The sequence below is a fragment of the Aquarana catesbeiana genome, linkage group LG10 (assembly GCF_042186555.1).
Source record: "Aquarana catesbeiana isolate 2022-GZ linkage group LG10, ASM4218655v1, whole genome shotgun sequence".
NCBI classification, from domain to species: domain Eukaryota; kingdom Metazoa; phylum Chordata; class Amphibia; order Anura; family Ranidae; genus Aquarana; species Aquarana catesbeiana.
The window spans coordinates 137,806,827-137,828,302 of NC_133333.1; the positions used below are offsets into that span (position 1 = coordinate 137,806,827).

Genomic DNA, 21,476 nt, shown 5'->3' on the forward strand with positions numbered 1-21,476 from the left:
AGGGTGCTTTGGGGTAGCCCCCCAAAACACCTTGTCCCCATGTTGATGAGGACAAGGGCCTCATCCCCACAACCCTGGCCGGTGGTTGTGGGGGTCTGCGGGCGGGGGGCTTATCGGAATCTGGAAGCCCCCTTTAACAAGGGGACCCCCAGATCCCGGCCCCCCCCATGTGAAATGGTAAGGGGGTACTTACCCCTACAATTTCACTAAAAAACTGTCAAAAATGTTAATAATTACAAGAGACAGTTTTTGACAATTCCTTTATTTAAATTCTTCTTCTTTCTTCTATCTTCCTTCATCTTCTTCTTCTTCTGGTTCTTCCTCCAGCGTTCTCGTCCAGCATCTCCTCCGCGGCGTCTTCTATCTTCTTCTCCTCGGGCCGCTCTGCACCCATGGCATGGGGGGAGGCTCCCGCTCTTCTCTTCTTCTTCTTCATCTTCTTCTCTTCTTCCTTCTTCTCTTCTTCTCCGGGCCGCTCCGCATCCATGCTGGCATGGAGGGAGGCTCCCGCTGTGTGACAGCGTCTCCTCGTCTGACGGTTCTTAAATAATGGGGGGCGGGGCCACTGACGCACGGGACATGACGGGACTTCCCTGTAGCATTCCCCGTGACGTCACAGGGAAGTCCCGTCAAGTCACCGTGCGTCAGAGGGGGGCGGGGTCACCGGGTGGCCCCGCCCGCCGTTATTTAAGAACCGTCAGATGAGGAGACGCCATCACACAGCGGGAGCCTCCCTCCATGCCAGCATGGGTGCGGAGGGGCCCAGAGAAGAAAATGAAGAAGAGAAGATGAAGAAGAAGATGAAGAGAAGAGCGGGAGCCTCCCCCCATGCCATGGGTGCGGAGCGGCCTGAGGAGAAGAATAGAGATAGAAGACGCCGTGGAGGAGATGCTGGACGAGAATGCCGGAGGAAGAAGAGCCAGAAGAACCAGAAGAAGAAGATGAAGGAAGATAGAAGAAGCATTTAAATAAAGGAATTGTCAAAAACTGTCTCTTGTAATTTTTAACATTTTTGACAGTTTTTTAGTGAAATGGTAGGGGTAAGTACCCCTTTACCATTTCACACAGGGGGGGGCCGGGATCTGGGGGTCCCCTTGTTAAAGGGGGCTTCCAGATTCCAATAAGCCCCCCGCCCGCAGACCCCCACAACCACCGGCCAGGGTTGTGGGGATGAGGCCCTTGTCCTCATCAACATGGGGACAAGGTGTTTTGGGGGGCTACCCCAAAGCACCCTCCCAATGTTGAGGGCATGTGGCCTGGTACGGTTCAGGAGGGGGGGCCGCACTCTCGTCCCCCCCTCTTTTCCTGCGGCCTGCCAGGTTGTGTGCTCGGATAAGGGTCAGGTATGGAATTTTGGGGGGACCCCACGCCGTTTTTCTTTTTTTTTTTTTTGGTGTGGGGTTCCCCTGGAATTTAGGGGGACTCCCACTTAATTTTTTTTTTTTAATTTTGGTTCGGGGTTCCCCTGTGGGGAATTCCCATGCCGTTTTTATCAATGAACTTCTATGTGTATTGTCGGCAATGCAATAGCCGCGAGTAGTTTTAAATGGGTTTTTTCCTTCGAAATGTCATTTTGCTGTCAGACTGTTCTAAACACGGGAAACATGCGCCCCTTTACAGGCATACTATAGACACCCCCCAGCTACGAAATTTAAATTGATATTACACTTTTATTGTTTGACTTTAAGCATTATTAAAATCACTGCTCCTGAAAAAACGGCCGTTTTTTAAAACTTTTTTTTGCATTGATCCATGTCCCCTGGGTCAGGACCCATAGAACCACAAGTGCCAACTGACTGTACTTGTCTTCTATCACTACAAAACTACAAGCCCCACTAAACAATACTGTACATGCGTTTCACCTTTCTCTATATGACTACAAGTCCCAGCATACAATCCGTGAATTCCTGCTATCTAGAACTAAACTATGCACTTTGGCAGTAATAAAACTGACCATATACTACTAGATTTACAAGTGAAGGATTGTACAAACATTTGTACGAAAATTCTCATCAGTACATTTAATGACAAATGTGATTCAAAAGTATTTCAAAATTTAGTTTGCTTTTAACATTCGATTTTAGAATAAATGCCACATTCACTGTTAAAAAATGTGTTTGTTCAAGAAATTTTTTTTATCCTGCGCATTCAAATTTTTTGGTCACTGCGGATTAAAACCAACATCAATTTGACCCCATTAACCATTCGAAAATCGAACAAACATTTGTGAAACAAAAGTTTTCAAACAAATTTCTTCAAGTATATGGCCAGCTTTACTGTAACAGAGCAAGCACAATTATCTGGTATATATCAGGTATATACAGTAATGTGATCAGGGATTGCAGGTACACATATCCAAAGTTAGGATTTTGGTGCTATGCTACAAAATGTAACAATCACTGGCTAAACAACAAAGCCTTTGGATTGTCATAGAAGGGTCTATTTTTGAGTAGATTTGATGAGTATTTTAAAACTAAATTGTAGTCAGCAAACAAATGATAGGAATACATTTTGCATGTTTTTTATGAGACTGCTGATTTTTGTGTAATTAGTACATTTTCTGACCCTTTGCACTTAGAACAGTAGAATTACTTTTCATGCCAAACAATCCTTTTTAGGCTAGGGTCACACACCTATGCGTTGCGTTTTCCCAGCGTGTTTTTTGACATGCGTTTTTAATGTGTTTTTTAAAGTGTTTTACATTTTTGGGATGTGTCTGTTGTCATGCAGAAGTAACCAGAAAAAAAACGTATGAGAAACAAATCATAAATGCAACCTGCTGGAGGCACAAAAGTCCCTGACAGATGTGAACGTGACCCATAGGAGGGAAATCCTGTTAAATGGACTGCAGTGTGTTTCTGCAAAACTGAAACCTCAATGCAAAACGCATTGGTGTGAGCCATAGCCTAGTGAAAGAATAAAATCCTCAAAAACAGGCTGGAAAGCAATTTTGTCTAATAGGTCCCTAATCATTTAATTGTAGTGATTGATTTTTTTTACCTAGACTTCTGTAATGTTCATAATAGTTGACTATTTAAGGGGAAAAAAAAATCAGTCTATATGCAGCTATCCCTACTATACATTACTTTATCATTTCATAACACGAATTACCTTATGGAAAAGGTAATGAAGTCATGAACTATTAGGAAACAATTATTGCTTATGATCTTTGGCCCTAGTGTGGTTTGTAATTGTACAGTAAGCAGAGGCAGCAGAAGCAAGTAAGAATTCTGGGAAATGTATATGAATGCCCCGCCCCCTGACACAGCATGTATAGGACATCTTTGGCAGCTGACCTTTCTCATTCACTCCTAACAATCACAACATCTACAAGGTACATATTCTCTTTATGTTTTGCATGCCTAGCCTTAGGTTTAAGGACACAATTTCCTACAGAAGCAACAGTAGCAGGAGGTTTCTGTTGTAGTTTTATTAGGAAGGAACAACACTTTAAATTTTATAAACAGAACATTTAGGACCATTTATATTTCTCCTTTTCTGTGCATTGTGTTAGTACGAACGTAAGGAACGTGTGTTATCTACAACAGGGGTAGGCAACCATAAAGAGGTGGAGATCTACCTGAACAACATGGGAGAAGTCAAAGATCACAGTGTCACCTTCTAAAACCTGATTTAAACCTCTAATTGTCATACTACCGCGTTGCAATTGTGTGCATTGCAGTCATGGGTTTAAATCATATGGTGAGGAGGCAACATATCATTTTCTCACCACATGTCCAGTACACTCAGATCGCTTTTCAGAGGAGCAGTAGCAAATGCGGCACTTGTGACTGAGCCCTTAGTTATATTCGGCAGCAGCACCCTTAGGGCTTGTTCACACAAAGTCGGGAGTGGTAAAACCCAGCAGTTTAGTCGTGGTTTTACCACCCACTCCCTACAGCAGCCAAAGGTATGCACATGCCGCAGCAGGAATTAAACCCCCTGTTGCTTTTGGTGGGTGCTACCGCCTGCTAATCATGACCCATTCAAGGAAATGGGGCCACTCTGCAAGAGTTCCACAGCTGCGTGCCTCTGCGGGGTCTAAGGGGTTAAAGCAGGTGGTGAGGAAGCAACATAAAGCTGCCTGCTTTAACCTCTTGTTTGCTGTACTGCACAAGGTTGCGGAGCATTTGCAGAGTGGCCTTATTCGCTTGAATGGGTCATGCTTGGCAGATGCTACACCCACCAACCATGACAGGGCGTATAACTCCTACTGCGGCTGCGACATGTGTACACCCCTGGCCACTGCAGCTAAAGGAGGTACAGTTGAGGTGGTAAAAACACATCTTATCACCCCCCAAACTACAAATGTAAATTAACCCTTACTGTTCTGAGCCCCCTATAAAGCTGCTTTCACACTGATGTGCTGCGGTTTACCTGGACTGCGGGTGCAGCGCAGTGTATCTGCAACTTTCCTGGGTTAGCTGTGCTTTGCCATAGACTTCTATTATTTCCTGCAGGTGTGGTGCACTTTCTGAAAGCGTACCACAACTTCTGCATTCAGAAACTGCACCAAAGCCGCAGGATATAATTGAAGTCTATGGCTAAGCGCAACTAACATGCAGGAAAGCTGTAGGGACCCCACACTGCACCCACGGTGTGGGTAAACTGCAGAACATCAGTGTGAACACAGAAGATCTCTTCTTTTCTGGTACCACTCTGGAGACCGCTAGCTGGGATAAGAATTGGAGTGCAGTTGGTATCACTCCATATTGGACAGGAGCCAGAACTACAGAGGAAGCATCGGCTTATGCAGCTCTTGCTCCATAATACAGCTCCAACTTTTCAAGTAGTCCCTCTGCATTGCACTCTGATGTTCTGGGATGGCGATTCAGCAAGCCCAGTCCATGATCTACCAGTCACCCGGCTGCGATCTACTGGTAGGGTACTGAGTGAAAAATGTGTTAAACTAAATAAACATTAAACCTTCTATCTTTAAAGAATGAAAATTATGTAAATGGTGGAAAAGTGGCATTGGTGTTAGGACAATGCGAGAGGTGGACATTGTAGCAGCTGGTGGTGGCAGTGGCAACTTTGAACAAGAGATTATTTTCCCAGGCATGGAACACAACCTAAGTTTAAGAAAACAGAGCAGGTGTCAGGGAAGACGTATGCATGTGCACAGGCGATTGGTTCCTGTAAGCACTGTCCATGGCCATTTACAACTGTGCATGTTCGCACACACTGGTTCACGAGCATGCGCATGCGTGAGTGCACATTCATGCCAGACGGGCTATTTAAACTGCACTAGTGCCTTTGTCAGTTCCATTTAGTCTATTATGTTTCTGAAGCATCTGTTTCTGCCAACCCGATCTGTTCCTGATTTAGCCTGAATGCTGCCTGTACTGACCCCTGGCTCGACCCTGGACTCAGGGCCGGATTAAGAACATCATGGGCCTGGTGCTGAGGATTTTGGTGGGGCTTTTTATTAAAAAATAAATAAATAAATAAAAATGCAAACAATTTTTTGTTATAACAAATTAAATTAAATTGAGAAAGGGAGGATGAGAGAGAGAGATAAAGGGGGTGACAGAGGGGTACGGGAGAGAGGATGAGAGAGAGAGAGAGGATGCGCATGACATCAATGCAGCCCGGCCAAGGCAAGTGACTGAAGGGCACAGATCTCGGAAGGAAGACTGGGTGAAGATGGAAGCACCCAGGACCCGCCGGATTGATCACAGCGCAGTGCTGGAGGGCTCAGTCTGACAGGTAAGTGTACCCTAATGTGCTAATATGCTGTGCATACGTGTACATTATGGCATAACCTACCTCAGGGCCTCTAAAAAGTAGTAACGTTAGCGAAGTTTGCTACCGCTTTAATAACACAGGATCTCAGGAGCCTCTCATGGGGCCCCCTACTGACCGGATGGCCCTTGGGCAGTGCTCAAGTGCATAGTTGCCAACATTTCAAAAATATTTTCAGGGACACTTTTTTTTACCAGTGGTATATTTAGAGTAGCTGACATCCCCTATGTTCCTCTATACATCACAATAGTAATCACTAAATAAATGAGTACTAATAATGGGCACAACAAATATGAGGACTGAGAAGATTTCCTTTAGTCAAACTAACAAAAGTGTGCCCATTCTAGAGCTGGTAACATTGAGGATATTCAATATAATTTTAAAGAACTGTTTTTGTGTGTAAGAGGCATAGTGGAGGAGTATGGATGGTATAAAAGTGGAAAGTATGTGCAGATGAGGGAGAGGAATTTGGAGGGTATCATGCCCCATACACACAGTCGGACATTAATCAAACATTCCGACAACAAAATCCTAGGATTTTTTCCGACGGATGTTGGCTCAAACTTGTCTTGCATACACACGGTCACACAAAGTTGTCGGAAAATCCGATCATTTTGAACGCCTTGACGTAAAACACGTACGTCGGGACTATAAACGGGGCAATAGCCAATAACTTTCATCTCTTTATTTATTCTGAGCATGCGTGGCACTTTGTGCGTCGGATTTGTGTACACATGATCGGAATTTCCGACAACGGATTTTGTTGTCGGAAAATTTTATAGCAAGCTCTCAAACTTTGTGTGTCGGAAAATCCGATGGAAAATGTGTGATGGAGCCTACACACGGTCGGAATTTCCGACAACAAGGTCCTATCACACATTTTCTGTTGGAAAATTCGATAATAGGAGAGGAGTGTGGAGGGTATGACAGTGAGCACTATGTATAGGAGAGGAGTGTGGAGGGTATGACAATGGACACTATGTATAGGGGAGGAGTGTGGAGGGTATGACAGTGGGCACTATGTACAGGTGAGCAGGATGAAGGAATCTGTGAAGGAAAAATGTAAAGGTTTGTGGAAGGATGTTTAGAGACTGCATAGTGGTTAAGCGGGCCATACTTGTTTTAAATATAAGCCAATTAAGCAGAGACCAGCCATAGTCAATCTTTGTATGGGCTAGCTGGTTATACACAAGTCAATCTAGTAATCGACTTGAGTACAACCAGCCTGTCAGGTTTTTCCCAAAACAATCAGTGCTGCCAGCTATAGTTAGCAACACTGATGATTGTATTGTGTGGGTAGGGAAGGATCCCCACTGGCAGAACACAATAACACTGCGAGAATGATTCCCCCAATCCACAGGTGAGCAGGTGAGAAGGTGTGTGGGGACAGGCTGGGGAGAGAGGTCTGTCAGCAGGGGGGTGGGAGATGGTCATGGAGGGATATCAATCAGCGGGTGGGGGGAGTAACTAGGAGTGATATCTTTTGGAGTAGGGTCTGTCATCTGCAGGTTGGGAAATGGTCACCTGTGATAACAGTTGAAGGGAGGTGGCTAACATGGGAAGTGGCTGGGGAGTGACCTGGTTGGTGGTGAGCGTTAAATGGATTATGTGTTTTCAAGTTTCTTTTACATTTGCGGTAATGCTTACTGCCATCTGAAAAGTGATCTGTGGTGTATTGCCTTTCAACGAGTGGTAGAGCAGCAGCTGACAGGCGTTCATGAGGTGCTACTGCTGCCTCTTTGTTTTTTTGTTTTTACATTGCTGAATGGTAGATTTACATTGTTGGACTACAGCCCTGTCCAAATGTATTTTTATGATTTGGGTTAGGGACATGTAACCTGTAAAAAATTTTAAAGTACCACCTATGGATATTTTTTAAGTATTGAAGTTTGGGGCCATTCCACAAGTGTACGCAATTTTAAAGCGTGACATGTTGGATATCTATTTACTCGGCCTAACATCATCTTTCATAGTATACAAAAAAATCAGGCTAACTTTAGTGTTTTTTTTTTTTTTTTTTTATTCATGAAATAGTTTCTTTCCAAAGAAAACACGAAAAAACACATTTGAAAAATTGCTGCGCAAATACTGTGTGACAGTTGCAATGACCACCATTTTATTCCCTAGGGTGTCCGCTAAATATATATATATATATATATATATATATATATATATATATATATATATAATGTTTGAGGGTTCTGAGTAATTTTCTAGCAAAAAATGATGATTTTTACATGTAGGAGAGAAGTGTCAGAATTGGCCTGGGTGATAAGGGGTTAATTACCATAAGTAAGTAATATACAAATAATTATTATATATTGTATTTAAGGTAATTAAGGCACTGTGAGCTCATCCTCTCAGTCTGCTGCAAACAGAGTGTGCAAGCTTGGAGCCCCATATCTCCGGAACCATAGGTCCTAGAAGCCCCAAATTTTGGCCAGTGGTGGGGTCTCTATGACCCTCGAAGCTCAATCTTCTTTTTTTTTTTGTTCTGAATTTTTTTAAATTTATTTTTTGGGCAAATGGGCCTATCTGAAGGTAAGGGGCCTGGAGCTGCAGCTCAAATAGCCCCCTATGTTAATCCGGCACTACGCTTCTGCCTTATCCATCTGCTCATCTGCCTTGTTATTACTGAATCTGGCCTTACTTCTGACTACTCTGGTACCTGTGTCTGAGCTGCCTGCTAGATGCTGACCTGCACTGTCTGACCTTGCCTTGGATCTTTTCCCTGCACCCAATCCAGCCGTAGCTGGGCCTGTCATCAATTCCTGCTCTTCTGCCAGTGTGTCACCAGCCAGCTGCTCACGCACATCAGCACTCTCCAGCAAAAGTCTTATCAGGCACTCGTGCCACTCCGGTGTTCTCTGCTGCACTACCAGGGCTCCTGAGCCAGAGCTGTAAGAGAGGCCTTTCTTTACACTTTGGGCTCAATCACCAGGTACGTTACAGCAGGCAGCTCTTTATTGCAGAAGAGACATGCTATGTACACACTTACCTGCCTGCTTGCCATTTTCTACTTAATGTACACTGACTTTGCTTGCGCAGGATGGCGTCCCCCCTCCTGGCCAATCAATAGGCTGAAAAACAGGCACTCGGGAGAAAGTTACAGTGGTCGATGAGGGATGTAACCCCCACATTGCTAGAAGGTAGAGATGAGTATAGTGGGGAGTTTAGTTCCACTTTAAAGGGACACTAAACTTTTTTTTTTAACCAGTAAGAGGTCTATGAGCCCAAACGATGGGAAAGTGGTATCAGCAGAGGTGCCTAAATGTGAAGGAGAAGCTGAGAAGTGGATTCTTCATTAATTCAATATTTATTGCTCAAAAATATAGTATAGAAAACACCATCGACCTGATTCGTGGCACTGGCCACTTCCTCAGGATGGTGCATAAAACACTGGTAAACACAAATATATAGACAGTATCTCACAAAAATAAGTACACCTCTCACATTTTTGTAAATATTTTATTATATCTTTTCATGTGACAACACTGAAGAAATGACACTTTGCTACAAATTTGCTGTCCCCTCAAAATAACTCAACACACAACCATTAATGTCTAAACCGCTGGCAACAAAGGTGAGTACACCCCTAAGTGAAAATGTCCAAATTGGGCCTAAAGTGTCAATATTTTGTGTGGCCACCATTATTTTCCAGCACTGCCTTTACCCCCTTGGGCATGGAGTTCACCAGAGCTTCACAGGTCGCCACTGGAGTCCTCTTCCACTCCTCCATGACGACATCACGGAGCTGGTGGATGTTAGAGACCTTGCGCTCCTCCACCTTCCATTTGAGGATATCCCACAAATGCTCAATAGGTTTTAGGTCTGGAGACATGCTTGGCCAGTCCTTTACCTTTACCCTCAGCTTCTTTTGCAAGGCAGTGGTTGTCTTTGTTTGGGGTCATTATCATGCTGGAATACTGCCCTGCGGCCCAGTCTCCAAAGGGAGGGGATCATGCTCTGCTTCAGTATGTCACAGTACATGTTGGCATTCATGGTTCCCTCAATGAACTGTAGCTCCCCAGTGCCGGCAGCACTCATGCAGTCCCAGATCATGACACTCCCACCACCTGGCTTGACTGTAGGCAAGACACACTTGTCTTTGTACTCCTCACCTTGCTGCCGCCACACACGCTTGACACCATCTGAACCAAATAAGTTTGATGATAAAGAAAAAAATGCTCCTGCGCACAAGTGGGTACCAGACAAATAGTGTATAGCCACAGACCTTACTGCCCTCAAGGATGGGGAATCCTAACAAACAACGAGAAAAAAGAGAGAAAGGGTGCACCAGCCATGTGCAATATTTACATCCAAAGGATAATGCACATGGCTGGTGCGCCCTTTCTCTCTTTTTTTCTCAGAGTTAAAGGTGAGGGGGAATGGAGTGGAGAGGATGGGGAGGATTGGGGTGCAGAGGTTAGCATGGGTTTTAGGATTGCAAGGTGTACTGATAGAGTGGATTACGTTGTAGGTCATGTGTAGGGCAGCCCAATCATTTCAATGGGCTGCTCTATGCGCTACAAATGTGGAAGAAAGTCTCACCCCGCCCCCCTCTGACGCACGGGACATGACGGGACTTCCCTGTAGCATTCCCCGTGACGTCACAGGGAAGTCCCGTCAAGTCACCGTGCGTCAGAGGGGGGCGGGGTCACCGGGTGGCCCCGCCCCCCGTTATTTAAGAACGATCAGATGAGGAGACGCCGTCACACAGCGGGAGCCTCCCTCCATGCCAGCATGGGTGCGGAGCGGCCCGGAGAAGAAAATGAAGAAGAGAAGATGAAGAAGAAGATGAAGAGAAGAGCGGGAGCCTCCCCCCATGCCATGGGTGCGGAGCGTCCTGAGGAGAAGAAGATAGAAGACGCCGTGGAGGAGATGCTGGACGAGAATGCCGGAGGAAGAAGAGCCAGAAGAACCAGAAGAAGAAGATGAAGGAAGATAGAAGAAGCATTTAAATAAAGGAATTGTCAAAAACTGTCTCTTGTAATTTTTAACATTTTTGACAGTTTTTTAGTGAAATGGTAGGGGTAAGTACCCCTTTACCATTTCACACAGGGGGGGGCCGGGATCTGGGGGTCCCCTTGTTAAAGGGGGCTTCCAGATTCCAATAAGCCCCCCGCCCGCAGACCCCAACAACCACCGGCCAGGGTTGTGGGGATGAGGCCCTTGTCCTCATCAACATGGGGACAAGGTGTTTTGGGGGGCTACCCCAAAGCACCCTCCCAATGTTGAGGGCATGTAGCCTGGTACGGTTCAGGAGGGGGGCCGCACTCTCGCCCCCCCCTCTTTTCCTGCGGCCTGCCAGGTTGCGTGCTCGGATAAGGGTCAGGTATGGAATTTTGGGGGGACCCCACGCCGTTTTTCTTTTTTTTTTTGGTGCGGGGTTCCCCTGGAATTTAGGGGGACTCCCACGTAATTTTTTTAAATTTTGGTTCGGGGTTCCCCTGTGGGGAATTCTCATGCCGTTTTTATCAATGAACTTCTATGTGTATTGTCGGCAATGCAATAGCCGCGAGTAGTTTTAAATGGGTTTTTTCCTTCGAAATGTCATTTTGCTGTCAGACTGTTCTAAACACGGGAAACATGCGCCCCTTTACAGGCATACTATAGACACCCCCCAGCTACGAAATTTAAATTGATATTACACTTTTATTGTTTGACTTTAAGCATTATTAAAATCACTGCTCCTGAAAAAACGGCCGTTTTTTAAAACTTTTTTTTGCATTGATCCATGTCCCCTGGGGCAGGACCCATAGAACCACAAGTGCCAACTGACTGTACTTGTCTTCTATCACTACAAAACTACAAGCCCCACTATACAATACTGTACATGCGTTTCACCTTTCTCTATATGACTACAAGTCCCAGCATACAATCCGTGAATTCCTGCTATCTAGAACTAAACTATGCACTTTGGCAGTAATAAAACTGACCATATACTACTAGATTTACAAGTGAAGGATTGTACAAACATTTGTACGAAAATTCTCATCAGTACATTTAATGACAAATGTGATTCAAAAGTATTTCAAAATTTAGTTTGCTTTTAACATTCGATTTTAGAATAAATGCCACATTCACTGTTAAAAAATGTGTTTGTTCAAGAAATTTTTTTTATCCTGCGCATTCAAATTTTTTGGTCACTGCGGATGAAAACCAACATCAATTTGACCCCATTAACCATTCGAAAATCGAACAAACATTTGTGAAACAAAAGTTTTCAAACAAATTTCTTCAAGTATATGGCCAGCTTTACTGTAACAGAGCAAGCACAATTATCTGATATATATCAGGTATATACAGTAATGTGATCAGGGATTGCAGGTACACATATCCAAAGTTAGGATTTTGGTGCTATGCTACAAAATGTAACAATCACTGGCTAAACAACAAAGCCTTTGGATTGTCATAGAAGGGTCTATTTTTGAGTAGATTTGATGAGTATTTTAAAACTAAATTGTAGTCAGCAAACAAATGATAGGAATACATTTTGCATGTTTTTTATGAGACTGCTGATTTTTGTGTAATTAATACATTTTCTGACCCTTTGCACTTAGAACAGTAGAATTACTTTTCATGCCAAACAATCCTTTTTAGGCTAGGGTCACACACCTATGCGTTGCGTTTTCCCAGTGTGTTTTTTGACATGCGTTTTTAATGTGTTTTTTAAAGTGTTTTACATTTTTGGGATGTGTCTGTTGTCATGCAGAAGTAACCAGAAAAAAAACGTATGAGAAACAAATCAAAAATGCAAGTACTGCATTTTTGATGCGTTTTTATGGAAGTCTGTGGAACCAAAAAATGCAACCTGCTGGAGGCACAAAAGTCCCTGACAGATGTGAACGTGACCCATAGGAGGGAAATCCTGTTAAATGGACTGCAGTGTGTTTCTGCAAAACTGAAACCTCAATGCAAAACGCATTGGTGTGAGCCATAGCCTAGTGAAAGAATAAAATCCTCAAAAACAGGCTGGAAAGCAATTTTGTCTAATAGGTCCCTAATCATTTAATTGTAGTGATTGATTTTTTTTACCTAGACTTCTGTAATGTTCATAATAGTTGACTATTTAAGGGGAAAAAAAATCAGTCTATATGCAGCTATCCCTACTATACATTACTTTATCATTTCATAACACGAATTACCTTATGGAAAAGGTAATGAAGTCATGAACTATTAGGAAACAATTATTGCTTATGATCTTTGGCCCTAGTGTGGTTTGTAATTGTACAGTAAGCAGAGGCAGCAGAAGCAAGTAAGAATTCTGGGAAATGTATATGAATGCCCCGCCCCCTGACACAGCATGTATAGGACGTCTTTGGCAGCTGACCTTTCTCATTCACTCCTAACAATCACAACATCTACAAGGTACATATTCTCTTTATGTTTTGCATGCCTAGCCTTAGGTTTAAGGACACAATTTCCTACAGAAGCAACAGTAGCAGGAGGTTTCTGTTGTAGTTTTATTAGGAAGGAACAACACTTTAAATTTTATAAACAGAACATTTAGGACCATTTATATTTCTCCTTTTCTGTGCATTGTGTTAGTACGAACGTAAGGAACGTGTGTTATCTACAACAGGGGTAGGCAACCATAAAGAGGTGGAGATCTACCTGAACAACATGGGAGAAGTCAAAGATCACAGTGTCACCTTCTAAAACCTGATTTAAACCTCTAATTGTCATACTACCGCGTTGCAATCGTGTGCATTGCAGTCATGGGTTTAAATCATATGGTGAGGAGGCAACATATCATTTTCTCACCACATGTCCAGTACACTCAGATCGCTTTTCAGAGGAGCAGTAGCAAATGCGGCACTTGTGACTGAGCCCTTAGTTATATTCGGCAGCAGCACCCTTAGGGCTTGTTCACACAAAGTCGGGAGTGGTAAAACCCAGCAGTTTAGTCGTGGTTTTACCACCCACTCCCTACAGCAGCCAAAGGTATGCACATGCCGCAGCAGGAATTAAACCCCCTGTTGCTTTTGGTGGGTGCTACCGCCTGCCAATCATGACCCATTCAAGGAAATGGGGCCACTCTGCAAGAGTTCCACAGCTGCGTGCCTCTGCGGGGTCTAAGGGGTTAAAGCAGGTGGTGAGGAAGCAACATAAAGCTGCCTGCTTTAACCTCTTGTTTGCTGTACTGCACAAGGTTGCGGAGCATTTGCAGAGTGGCCTTATTCGCTTGAATGGGTCATGCTTGGCAGATGCTACACCCACCAACCATGACAGGGCGTATAACTCCTACTGCGGCTGCGACATGTGTACACCCCTGGCCACTGCAGCTAAAGGGGGTACAGTTGAGGTGGTAAAAACACATCTTATCACCCCCCAAACTACAAATGTAAATTAACCCTTACTGTTCTGAGCCCCCTATAAAGCTGCTTTCACACTGATGTGCTGCGGTTTACCTGGACTGCGGGTGCAGCGCAGTGTATCTGCAACTTTCCTGGGTTAGCTGCGCTTTGCCATAGACTTCTATTATTTCCTGCAGGTGTGGTGCACTTTCTGAAAGCGTACCACAACTTCTGCATTCAGAAACTGCACCAAAGCCGCAGGATATAATTGAAGTCTATGGCTAAGCGCAACTAACATGCAGGAAAGCTGTAGGGACCCCACACTGCACCCACGGTGTGGGTAAACTGCAGAACATCAGTGTGAACACAGAAGATCTCTTCTTTTCTGGTACCACTCTGGAGACCGCTAGCTGGGATAAGAATTGGAGTGCAGTTGGTATCACTCCATATTGGACAGGAGCCAGAACTACAGAGGAAGCATCGGCTTATGCAGCTCTTGCTCCATAATACAGCTCCAACTTTTCAAGTAGTCCCTCTGCATTGCACTCTGATGTTCTGGGATGGCGATTCAGCAAGCCCAGTCCATGATCTACCAGTCACCCGGCTGCGATCTACTGGTAGGGTACTGAGTGAAAAATGTGTTAAACCAAATAAACATTAAACCTTCTATCTTTAAAGAATGAAAATTATGTAAATGGTGGAAAAGTGGCATTGGTGTTAGGACAATGCGAGAGGTGGACATTGTAGCAGCTGGTGGTGGCAGTGGCAACTTTGAACAAGAGATTATTTTCCCAGGCATGGAACACAACCTAAGTTTAAGAAAACAGAGCAGGTGTCAGGGAAGACGTATGCATGTGCACAGGCGATTGGTTCCTGTAAGCACTGTCCATGGCCATTTACAACTGTGCATGTTCGCACACACTGGTTCACGAGCATGCGCATGCGTGAGTGCACATTCATGCCAGACGGGCTATTTAAACTGCACTAGTGCCTTTGTCAGTTCCATTTAGTCTATTATGTTTCTGAAGCATCTGTTTCTGCCAACCCGATCTGTTCCTGATTTAGCCTGAATGCTGCCTGTACTGACCCCTGGCTCGACCCTGGACTCAGGGCCGGATTAAGAACATCATGGGCCTGGTGCTGAGGATTTTGGTGGGGCTTTTTATTAAAAAATAAATAAATAAATAAAAATGCAAACAATTTTTTGTTATAACAAATTAAATTAAATTGAGAAAGGGAGGATGAGAGAGAGAGATAAAGGGGGTGACAGAGGGGTACGGGAGAGAGGATGAGAGAGAGAGAGAGGATGCGCATGACATCAATGCAGCCCGGCCAAGGCAAGTGACTGAAGGGCACAGATCTCGGAAGGAAGACTGGGTGAAGATTGAAGCACCCGGGACCCGCCGGATTGATCACAGCGCAGTGCTGGAGGGCTCAGTCTGACAGGTAAGTGTACCCTAATGTGCTAATATGCTGTGCATACGTGTACATTATGGCATAACCTACCTCAGGGCCTCTAAAAAGTAGTAACGTTAGCGAAGTTTGCTACCGCTTTAATAACACAGGATCTCAGGAGCCTCTCATGGGGCCCCCTACTGACCGGGTGGCCGTTGGGCAGTGCTCAAGTGCATAGTTGCCAACATTTCAAAAATATTTTCAGGGACACTTTTTTTTACCAGTGGTATATTTAGAGTAGCTGACATCCCCTATGTTCCTCTATACATCACAATAGTAATCACTAAATAAATGAGTACTAATAATGGGCACAACAAATATGAGGACTGAGAAGATTTCCTTTAGTCAAACTAACAAAAGTGTGCCCATTCTAGAGCTGGTAACATTGAAGATATTCAATATAATTTTAAAGAACTGTTTTTGTGTGTAAGAGGCATAGTGGAGGAGTATGGATGGTATAAAAGTGGAAAGTATGTGCAGATGAGGGAGAGGAATTTGGAGGGTATCATGCCCCATACACACAGTCGGACATTAATCAAACATTCCGACAACAAAATCCTAGGATTTTTTCCGACGGATGTTGGCTCAAACTTGTCTTGCATACACACGGTCACACAAAGTTGTCGGAAAATCCGATCATTTTGAACGCCTTGACGTAAAACACGTACGTCGGGACTATAAACGGGGCAATAGCCAATAACTTTCATCTCTTTATTTATTCTGAGCATGCGTGGCACTTTGTGCGTCGGATTTGTGTACACATGATCGGAATTTCCGACAACGGATTTTGTTGTCGGAAAATTTTATAGCAAGCTCTCAAACTTTGTGTGTCGGAAAATCCGATGGAAAATGTGTGATGGAGCCTACACACGGTCGGAATTTCCGACAACAAGGTCCTATCACACATTTTCTGTTGGAAAATTCGACAATAGGAGAGGAGTGTGGAGGGTATGACAGTGAGCACTATGTATAGGAGAGGAGTGTGGAGGGTATGACAATGGACACTATGTATAGGGGAGGAGTGTGGAGGGTATGACAGTGGGCACTATGTACAGGTGAGCAGGATGAAGGAATCTGTGAAGGAAAAATGTAAAGGTTTGTGGAAGGATGTTTAGAGACTGCATAGTGGTTAAGCGGGCCATACTTGTTTTAAATATAAGCCAATTAAGCAGAGACCAGCCATAGTCAATCTTTGTATGGGCTAGCTGGTTATACACAAGTCAATCTAGTAATCGACTTGAGTACAACCAGCCTGTCAGGTTTTTCCCAAAACAATCAGTGCTGCCAGCTATAGTTAGCAACACTGATGATTGTATTGTGTGGGTAGGGAAGGATCCCCACTGGCAGAACACAATAACACTGCGAGAATGATTCCCCCAATCCACAGGTGAGCAGGTGAGAAGGTGTGTGGGGACAGGCTGGGGAGAGAGGTCTGTCAGCAGGGGGGTGGGAGATGGTCATGGAGGGATATCAATCAGCGGGTGGGGGGAGTAACTAGGAGTGATATCTTTTGGAGTAGGGTCTGTCATCTGCGGGTTGGGAAATGGTCACCTGTGATAACAGTTGAAGGGAGGTGGCTAACATGGGAAGTGGCTGGGGAGTGACCTGGTTGGTGGTGAGCGTTAAATGGATTATGTGTTTTCAAGTTTCTTTTACATTTGCGGTAATGCTTACTGCCCTCTGAAAAGTGATCTGTGGTGGATTGCCTTTCAACGAGTGGTAGAGCAGCAGCTGACAGGCGTTCATGAGGTGCTACTGCTGCCTCTTTGTTTTTACATTGCTGAATGGTAGATTTACATTGTTGGACTACAGCCCTGTCCAAATGTATTTTTATGATTTGGGTTAGGGACATGTAACCTGTAAAAAATTTTAAAGTACCACCTATGGATATTTTTTAAGTATTGAAGTTTGGGGCCATTCCACAAGTGTACGCAATTTTAAAGCGTGACATGTTGGATATCTATTTACTCGGCCTAACATCATCTTTCATAGTATACAAAAAAATCAGGCTAACTTTAGTGTTTTTTTTTTTTATTCATGAAATAGTTTCTTTCCAAAGAAAACACGAAAAAACACATTTGAAAAATTGCTGCGCAAATACTGTGTGACATTTGCAATGACCACCATTTTAGTCCCTATATTTTTTACACTTTACATTTTATTCACTATATATATAAAATGTTTGAGGGTTCTGAGTAATTTTCTAGCAAAAAATGATGATTTTTACATGTAGGAGAGAAGTGTCAGAATTGGCCTGGGTGATAAGGGGTTAATTACCATAAGTAAGTAATATACAAATAATTATTATATATTGTATTTAAGGTAATTAAGGCACTGTGAGCTCATCCTCTCAGTCTGCTGCAAACAGAGTGTGCAAGCTTGGAGCCCCATATCTCCGGAACCATAGGTCCTAGAAGCCCCAAATTTTGGCCAGTGGTGGGGTCTCTATGACCCTCGAAGCTCAATCTTCTTTTTTTTTTTTTGTTCTGAATTTTTTTTAATTAATTTTTTGGGCAAATGGGCCTATCTGAAGGTAAGGGGCCTGGAGCTGCAGCTCAAATAGCCCCCTATGTTAATCCGGCACTACGCTTCTGCCTTATCCATCTGCTCATCTGCCTTGTTATTACTGAATCTGGCCTTACTTCTGACTACTCTGGTACCTGTGTCTGAGCTGCCTGCTAGTTGCTGACCTGCACTGTCTGACCTTGCCTTGGATCTTTTCCCTGCACCCAATCCAGCCGTAACTGGGCCTGTCATCAATTCCTGCTCTTCTGCCAGTGTGTCACCAGCCAGCTGCTCACGCACATCAGCACTCTCCAGCAAAAGTCTTATCAGGCACTCGTGCCACTCCGGTGTTCTCTGCTGCACTACCAGGGCTCCTGAGCCAGAGCTGTAAGAGAGGCCTTTCTTTACACTTTGGGCTCAATCACCAGGTACGTTACAGCAGGCAGCTCTTTATTGCAGAAGAGACATGCTGTGTACACACTTTCCTGCCTGCTTGCCATTTTCTACTTAATGTACACTGACTTTGCTTGCGCAGGATGGCGTCCCCCCTCCTGGCCAATCAATAGGCTGAAAAACAGGCACTCGGGAGAAAGTTACAGTGGTCGATGAGGGATGTAACCCCCACATTGCTAGAAGGTAGAGATGAGTATAGTGGGGAGTTTAGTTCCACTTTAAAGGGACACTAAACTTTTTTTTTTAACCAGTAAGAGGTCTATGAGCCCAAACGATGGGAAAGTGGTATCAGCAGAGGTGCCTAAATGTGAAGGAGAAGCTGAGAAGTGGATTCTTCATTAATTCAATATTTATTACTCAAAAATATAGTATAGAAAACACCATCGACCTGATTCGTGGCACTGGCCACTTCCTCAGGATGGTGCATAAAACACTGGTAAACACAAATATATAGACAGTATCTCACAAAAATAAGTACACCTCTCACATTTTTGTAAATATTTTATTATATCTTTTCATGTGACAACACTGAAGAAATGACACTTTGCTACAAATTTGCTGTCCCCTCAAAATAACTCAACACACAACCATTAATGTCTAAACCGCTGGCAACAAAAGTGAGTACATCCCTAAGTGAAAATGTCCAAATTGGGCCTAAAGTGTCAATATTTTGTGTGGCCACCATTATTTTCCAGAACTGCCTTTACCCCCTTGGGCATGGAGTTCACCAGAGCTTCACAGGTCGCCACTGGAGTCCTCTTCCACTCCTCCATGACGACATCACGGAGCTGGTGGATGTTAGAGACCTTGCGCTCCTCCACCTTCCATTTGAGGATATCCCACAAATGCTCAATAGGTTTTAGGTCTGGAGACATGCTTGGCCAGTCCTTTACCTTTACCCTCAGCTTCTTTTGCAAGGCAGTGGTTGTCTTTGTTTGGGGTCATTATCATGTTGGAATACTGCCCTGCGGCCCAGTCTCCAAAGGGAGGGGATCATGCTCTGCTTCAGTATGTCACAGTACATGTTGGCATTCATGGTTCCCTCAATGAACTGTAGCTCCCCAGTGCCGGCAGCACTCATGCAGTCCCAGACCATGACACTCCCACCACCATGCTTGACTGTAGGCAAGACACACTTGTCTTTGTACTCCTCACCTTGCTGCCGCCACACATGCTTGACACCATCTGAACCAAATACGTTTATCTTGGTCTCATCAGACCACAGGACATGGTTCCAGTAATCCATGTCCTTAGTCTGCTTTTCTTCAGCAAACTCTTTGCGGGCTTTCTTGAGCATCATCTTTAGAAGAGGCTTCCTTCTGGGACGACAGCAATGCAGACCAATTTGATGCAGTGTGCGGCGTATGGTCTGAGCACTGACAGGCTGACCCCCCCATCCCTTCAACCTCTGCAGCAATGCCGGCAGCACTCATACGTCTATTTACCAAAGACACCCTCTGGATATGATGCTGAGCACGTGCACTCAGCTTCTTTGGTCGACCATGGCGAGACCTGTTTTGAGTGGAACCTGTCCTGTTAAACCGCTGTATGGTCTTGGCCACTGTGCTGCAGCTCAGTTTCAGGGTCTTGGCAATCTTCTTATAGCCTAGGCCATCTTTTTGTAGAGCAACAATTATTTTTTTCAGATCCTCAGAGAGTTCTTTGCCATGAGGTGCCATGTTGAACTTCCAGTGACCAGTATGAGAGAGTGAGAGCGATAACACCAAATCTAACACACCTGCTCCCCATTCACACCTGAGACCTTGTAAAACTTAACGAGTCTGGACAGGACCTGGCTTTGGCGCTACTCGGTAGCATGGAGGATGTTATGGCCTCCAGACATGTTAAATTATTTCTCTTCTATGCCCTGTATTATGCTAGAAGAGAAGTCCTTCTCAGATGGAAACAACCTACCCCGCCAACACTTAACGCTTGGATAGTGACAATCAACTCTGTCTTGCCATTGTATAAACTGACCTATGAGAGCAGGAATTGCCCCCAAAAATTTGATAAGGTCTGGTCACAATCGATCGATGCACACGGCTTGACATCTTAGGGTACCTTGTGATGTCCTATATGATATCTATATGCTTGTATCCTGCTTCCCCTCCATTCCTCTCCCCCCCCCTTCCCTCTCAGGGAACTATGGTGGCTATAATTGTTTTGCTGCTCATTCTATCTCAATTCATATATCAGATGTGATATTACTTAATAGATCTACTTGATACCTTGTCTCCTCTTGGATTTTCTACTGCTATGTATCGACTGTGCATTGTGTCATTGATAATGTGTAATCTTTTGAATAAACTTTATACCTGTTAAAAACCAAAAAAAAAAAAAAAAAACACTAACGAGTCACATGACACTGGGGAGGGAAAATGGCTAATTGGGCCCAATTTGGACATTTTCACTTAGGGGTGTACTCACTTTTGTTGCCAGTGGTTTAGATATTAATGGCTGTGTGTTGAGTTATTTTGAGGGGACGGCAAATTTACACTGTTATACAAGCTGTACACTCACTACTTTACATTGTAGCAAAGTGCCATTTCTTCAGTGATGTCACATAAAAAGATATAATAAAATATTTACGAAAATGTGAGGGGTGTACTCCCTTTTGTGAGATACTGTGTATGTCTATCATATATATATATATATATATATATATATATATATATATATATAATCTCTCTTACAGCGGTTATCAAATTCAGGTGATCAAATTTTATTAATATTCTATAAGTTCACATGATAGTCAGAAGAACTATGTTATCAATATGTAAGCGAAAAGATAATATAATAAGAATATGGGGAAAAGGGGGTAAGCTTGTCTTAAGGCCCCCCTTTTCCTTATGGGATTGTGGTAGGAGCAGTTTCCAGGCTCCCTGCTGTGGAAATTAGCGGGAAAGCCTGTGATAGGTTTTCCAAGATCAGCTGACCTGGAATTTTCTAGAATTCTGGAGCCTTTTGTATTGGGATAGGTCAGCTGGGTTAGGGTTTCAGGATAGGTCATTTAGGGTC

At 43.9% G+C, this 21,476-nt stretch overlaps 1 protein-coding gene across 1 annotated transcript in view; it reads left to right on the forward strand.

Moving 5' to 3' along the window:
- The first annotated feature begins 13,042 nt into the window (after positions 1 to 13,042).
- Positions 13,043 to 21,476, forward strand: part of LOC141110918 (sulfotransferase 2B1-like) — a 122,608-nt gene continuing 114,174 nt past the window's right edge. The window contains exon 1 of the mRNA XM_073602710.1: positions 13,043 to 13,116. The gene's annotated coding sequence lies outside the window, so the exon portion shown is untranslated. The remainder of the gene's footprint in view (positions 13,117 to 21,476) is intronic.